The sequence below is a fragment of the Bos taurus genome, chromosome 19 (assembly GCF_002263795.3).
Source record: "Bos taurus isolate L1 Dominette 01449 registration number 42190680 breed Hereford chromosome 19, ARS-UCD2.0, whole genome shotgun sequence".
In the NCBI taxonomy this organism is placed as follows: domain Eukaryota; kingdom Metazoa; phylum Chordata; class Mammalia; order Artiodactyla; family Bovidae; genus Bos; species Bos taurus.
The window spans coordinates 49,985,471-49,991,537 of NC_037346.1; the positions used below are offsets into that span (position 1 = coordinate 49,985,471).

General features: G+C 51.5%; 1 pseudogene; it reads left to right on the forward strand.

The window, feature by feature from the left end:
* The first annotated feature begins 1,514 nt into the window (after window positions 1–1,514).
* On the forward strand, window positions 1,515–4,325 carry LOC617463 (protein phosphatase 1 regulatory subunit 14B-like; annotated as a pseudogene).
* Window positions 4,326–6,067: the final 1,742 nt, after the last annotated feature.

Here is a 6,067-nt window from a genome sequence, read left to right on the forward strand (position 1 = left end):
GGAGGAGGGCATGGCAACCCACTCCGGTATTCTTGCTTAGAGAATCCCAATAGACAGAGGAGCCAGGTGGGTACAGTCCATAGGATCACAAAGAGTCGGAGATGACTGAAGGGACAGCTTCACTTGTGAAATGACAGCATGGCTCATGCGGTATAGAATGTATGAAGTACAAGTATGCATGTTTTGGTGGTGAGCACCCCGAAATCATAACAGAAATGTAAACTGAGCCCTGGAGAAACTGTTCTCAAACTTCACCATTTTCTCCTGTGGCTTCTCCCCTGGCCAAATCCACCCCCTAGTAGAAACAAGAACACCAAATTGTGTCCCAGCTGTTTGTAATTGTCTTTTCAAGCGTCTGGATTCAAAATGTATTATGTACAATTATGTCTTCAATTGCCCTGTGAAAATTACTGCAATGCAGAATAATTTCCTAGACACGGAGTTTACAACTTTGATGAGAGATGATCCAGGCAAATATTGAATCTGCAAAAAATGTCAATTACGGGCTTGATAATATTTGTTTTGCCAAAGAGAAGGAGATAGAGATGCTTCCCTTTGCGGGAGAAGTGTGTCATCAAAGTAAATGTGGATTTGAAAAGCAAGCATGAAGCTGCATGTATTGGGGAACTGGAGGGAGGTAGCCGAGCTGTCATGGGGGGCAGGGGATATGCCCTAACACACCAGGAGGGTGGAACCCCATGTTCACTCCCTGCTCCCAATGTGCTCTCGGACCTCTCTTCCCGCGGGGCCCCAACTTCCACTGGGGGTGTCGTCAGTGTGCTCTTGGACCTCTCTTCCCGTGGGGCCCCAACCTCCACCAGGGGTGTCGTTAATATGCTGACCTAGTGGTTGAAGCTGACAAAGCCTCAGAACAGGGCGGTTGTTATTGCAGATGCTCCTGCTGGCAGCAGGCAGATGGGTTGATGGTAGTAATGGGAGCCATCTCTCACATAGGCAGTGGGTGCCCAATAGGGATCCCTGCCCTGGGGAGGGTCGGGCTGGCCCTGCCCTTCCTCACCTCTGACCCTCGATCCCCAGCCTTTGCTCTCCAACCAGCCTAAACTCAACAGTCGGGGTCTGGCTCCATCTGTTCCAGCTTTGATGGATTATTTAGGTCGGTGCCCTCCTTCTTCGGATCTCTGAAATCTCACATATTGCTCTTCTCAAATAAGGCTGATTTCTGCCCATCAAGTTTTGGCTTGAAATCCTACTGTCCCTTCCCTACCTCAGTCTAGAAATCAAGTGTGGACTATTGCTTCTTTCACTCTACTTTCCCATGAGAACAGTGGAACCAGCCGAGGCACAGAGGCCTCTGAGTCACTGCAGAGAGGAAGACAGAGACAACGAGGAAGTTCCATAGTCCACTTTGGTCCGAAGGTAGTTGCTTCAACCTTTACCCTTCCTAGGCAAGGCAGCCCAGAGGTGCTGTCACTGCTGTCAATCAGAGATCATCAGGAACTCAGCTGACTCATCACAGTGAGAGAAAACACCTGTCTGCCCTGGCAGAAGCTGACTTCCTACTTCTACTGGAGAACAGTGCCTTGTGTAGCTCAAAGCCAGCCAGCATTGTCTCCTGGTTTCTTGATTCCTCGCCCCCACCCCAATTTTATCTTTGTTCCTTGGTCCACTTCAGAAATCAGGGGTAAGGATGGTAGCTTTTTGAAGGTTCTCTAGATTGTTTTCGGAGAAGGCAATGGCAACCCACTCCAGCACTCTTGCCTGGAAAATCCCATGGACGGAGGAGCCTGGTGGGCTGCAGTCCATGGGGTCGCGAAGAGTCGGACACGACTGAGCGACTTCCCTTTCACTTTTCACTTTCCTGCATTGGAGAAGGAAATGGCAACCCACTCCAGTGTTCTTGCCTGGAGAATCCCAGGGACGGTGAAGCCTGGTGGGCTGCTGTCTATGGGGTTGCACAGAGTTGGACAGGACTGAAGCAACTTAGCAGCAGCAGCAGCAGCTAGATTGTTTTACTAGTGAAACACTGTATCATATGAAACAACTTTATTTCCAAAGCCCTCTGCTTGTTGTAATAGTTTCCTACTGCTCTTGTATTCTGAGTTTCCTGTGGCTGCTGTAACAAATTTACCAATAGTAGAAACATATTCTTCCACAGTTTTGGAGGCCACAAGTCTGAAATGGGTACCACTGGGCTGATGTGAAGGTGTGGGCAGGGCTGTGACCTCTCTGAAGGCTCTAGAAGGATCTTTCCTGCCTCTTCCAGCTTCTGTGACCTCGGGTATACCTTGGCTTGTGGCTGCATCATTCTGACCTCTGTGTCCATCTTCACATGGCCTTCTTCCTAAGTGAATCAAACCTCTCTCTGCTTTGCTCTTCTAAGGACACATGTGATGGCTCTCAGCGCATATCCAGATAACCCAGGGTTATCTCCCCATCTCAGGTCCTTAATGGGGGAGGCTGATGGGCTGCCATCTATGGGGTCGCACAGAGTCAGACACGACTGAAGTGACTTAGCAGCAGCAGCCAAGATTCTTTTTCCAAAACAAGGTAATATTTGCAGGTTCCAGGGATGAGGACCTGATACCTTTGAGGGCCAGTCTTCAGCCTGCTACATGATGTACTGAATCACTGGCTGCGGTGATTTACAATATATATTTATTCTCTCACAGTTCTAGAGGTCAGAAGCCCTTAGTCTTAAGGAGCTAAGATCAAGGTGTGGGCATGGCTGGTTTCTCCTTCTGGAGGCTCCAGGAAATAATCAGTTCCAGGCCTCTTCCAGCTTCTAGAAGCTGCCATTGTTCCCTGGCTCATAGCCACACCACTCTAATCTCTGCCTCCAGGGTTCCAGGGTCACATTGACACCCTGTCTTCCTCTTACCAAGGGATGGCATTTAGAGCCCAATCCTCTCCCCATCTCAAATTCAGTAATCCCACCTGCAAAGTTGCTTCAGCCATACAAGGGGACACATTTACAACCTTGGGGTGGGGGGGTCTTTCAGCTGACCACACAGGCCCCTCCCCTCTTGCAGACGACAACCCTGCTCCAGGAGAAACCACCATCTCCAGTTCTGATGGTTCAGCAGGTAAAGAATCCGCCCGCAATGCAGAAGAGACGGGAGATGCAGATTTGATCCCTGAGTAGGGAAGATCCCCTGAAGGAGGGCATGGCAACCCTCTCCAGTATTCTTGCCTGGGAAATCCCATGGATGGAGAAGCCTGGCTACAGTCTATGGGGTCGCAGAGTCAGACTGAGCGACTAAGCACAACAGCACAGCCAGTTCTGTGCTGTTTTACTTGTCTGTATCCAGGTCGGTATGCATCCCTGAACAGCGGGTTCCTGAGTCTGCCTGCTTTGAGCTTTGTGCAGAGTGAACTGCACGTGGGTCTGCTTTTCAGTAACTTGCTTTCTTTGCTCAACATGTTGATAACTTACAGTGAATGATGTCGGATTTGTGATCTCGGAAGATTTAGCTTCGGGACCAGTGACCAGGCTTGATCACTCAAGAGCTTTTGTGTAGCAGAGTTTTATTAAAGGGACAGAGAAAGCTTCTGTCCGGGGGCTCTGCATGCTGCAGCTGCCCCCAGGCACCCCCCTCCCCCTTCCCCTCCCCGCCACTGCCCGTGCCCCGGAGCCGAGCTCAGGAGCTAACCCGAGCCAACCGCCCAGAGCTAGCGTGGGGTCCGGGAGGCGGCGGCGCAGGGAGGGGCCAGACGCGCACGTGACCCTCGAGGGACGCGTTGGCGGCCCCGGCCTCCAGACCGGACTGGGGAGTGGCGGCCCAGGGCCCCGCCTCTACTTTCAGAGTCACCCTGGGGCTGCAGGTGAGGGCCTGGGCGGCGCGGACGACGGGGGCCCAGTGAGGCACCAAGGGAACGTAAGGGTCAAGTATGACGGTAAGGAGCTACTGAAGCGCCTCAGCCTGGAGGAGTGGATTCTGGAGCAGCTCACTCGCCTCTACGACTGCCAGGAAGAGGAGATCCCGGAGCTGGAAATCGATGTGGATGAACTCCTGGACATGGAGAGCGATGATACCTGGGCTGCCAGGGTCAAGGAGCTGCTGGTTGACTGTTACAAACCCACTGAGCCTGCTGGACAAGATCCGGGGCATGCAGAAGCTGAGCACACCCCAGAAGAAGGGTCGTAGACCCAGCTGAACGGTGGCTCCACAGGACAGTCTCTGCCCGCGCCCCCCTCCCCACCCCGACCTCGTAGCAACAGCAATACCAGGGGGCCCTGAGGCCAGGCCTGGTGCCACGAGCAGGGCTCCCCGTGCCCCTGGCCCAGGGGCCTCTTCCTTAACCCCTCAGGTTTCCATTTTTTGGGTTTTTTTATTATTAAACTGATGGGACTTTTTGTGTTTTTATATTGACTGTGGCGTGGGCCCTTTAATAAAGCTAGGATACGCCTCTGGCGCAAAAAAAAAAAAAAGAGCTTCTGACAGAGACATCAGAAGGGGGCCAGAGAGTCTTGCTGCTGCTGCTGCTAAAGTCACTTCAGTCGTGTCCAACCCTGTGCGACCCCATAGACGGCAGCCCACCAGGCTCTGCCCTCCCTGGGATTCTCAAGGCAAGAACACTGGAGTAGATTGCCATTTCCTTCTCCAATCCTGGTCTTATCAAGGCCTTATATACTTTAACCAGACCCACTCCAACAACATACATCTTAAATTAGCAAGATTAGAACTAACAATAGAAAGGTCTTACCAGACCCACTCCCACAACATACTTCTTAAAATAACAAGATTAGTCAGAAGGTTCTTGTTAAGGAGAAACATGTCCTCGAGCAAGATACTTTGTTATACTGACTAATACAAAGCAGTTTAGAAAAAAAAAGGCTGTCCTTTTGTCCTGCTTGAGACCCCTGGACCCCTTCCTCCTCTGGGACTCCAGACTTATCAACCTGCCTAGGAATTGACTCTCTTGATTAGATGTTCATCCACGTGGACATAAGGGGCTCTGGTGTTTGCTTCTTGCCTCTCTGGTGTTGCCTATCTGTCCATTGATGGGTAGATGGAGTGCAACTCTTTTCCACTGATGGCTAAATTCCCTGGCCTTGCTCAGTATGTTTTATCTTTTAAAAGAAACTCTTTAATAACCCCTCAGAAGACAGACAACTCACTGGATGCCCAGCCCCCAGTGGAGACATACTTGGTCACAGGGACACAGACAGCATTCCAAAAGCATTCTGAGAAATGTTTCTTCCTGGGGCCTACGCTGTTAAAACGTTAGAGGGTGTTTTTCCTCTTAACAAATAGAAAGCTGGGTTTTAATACAGAACAGATTGGTGCCTGTTGCGGGGGGGGGCTTTGTGTCCTGGGGAGCCCTGTGTCTCTGTAGGAGGTTCTGCGTGTCCTGAAGGGGGCTTTGTGCCTTGGGGGTTCTGTGTCAGCTGTGTGTCTGTGGGTAGCTGTGGGTCCTGGGTTGGGGGGCAGTCTGTGTCCCTGTGGCGAGGTTCTCTCTATGGGGAGGTGGAGGGTGGGGGTGGGAGAGTCTAGACATTCGTTTACACTTGACTCTTGAACAACACAGGGGTTAGGGACACCCGCCTTTCACACAGCAAAGAAATCTGCGTCTAATTTATAGTCTTCCCTCTTATCCATGGTATCTACGGTTCTGCAGCTGCGGATCTAACCAACCAGGGTCGTGTAGGTAGGCCCGAGGCGTATACTCTTGAAAAGAAATCTGCGTGTTAAGTGGCCCCGCGTTGTTCAAGGGTCATTTGTACTTCCATTTCTTCACTTCCACCCATTTTGCTCTTTTCGCGAACATTTTACCAGCACACCTGTTAAAAACTCCACAAAGCATTGTTATTTATACTGAGATACTTATCCTTTTATCAATTAAAAATAAGAAAATCTCTTTTACCTTAATTTACATGATTTCTGGGGGGGCGGGCTTGAGTTAGTGTGAGAGTCTGGGTCCTGCCTGCTCCTGAGGTTTGAGGAGCACGGCTGGGGTACCCAGTCAGGTGGTTCCCACCCTTAGCACCGCGCTCGAGATGCGACCCCGCCTCTCAGGTCAGGCCCCGCCCCCAAGCCGAGTCGACCCGCCCTCTTCGGACGCGGCCCCGCCGCCCCGGAGACGTGACGCTCTCGGCGTTCCCCCC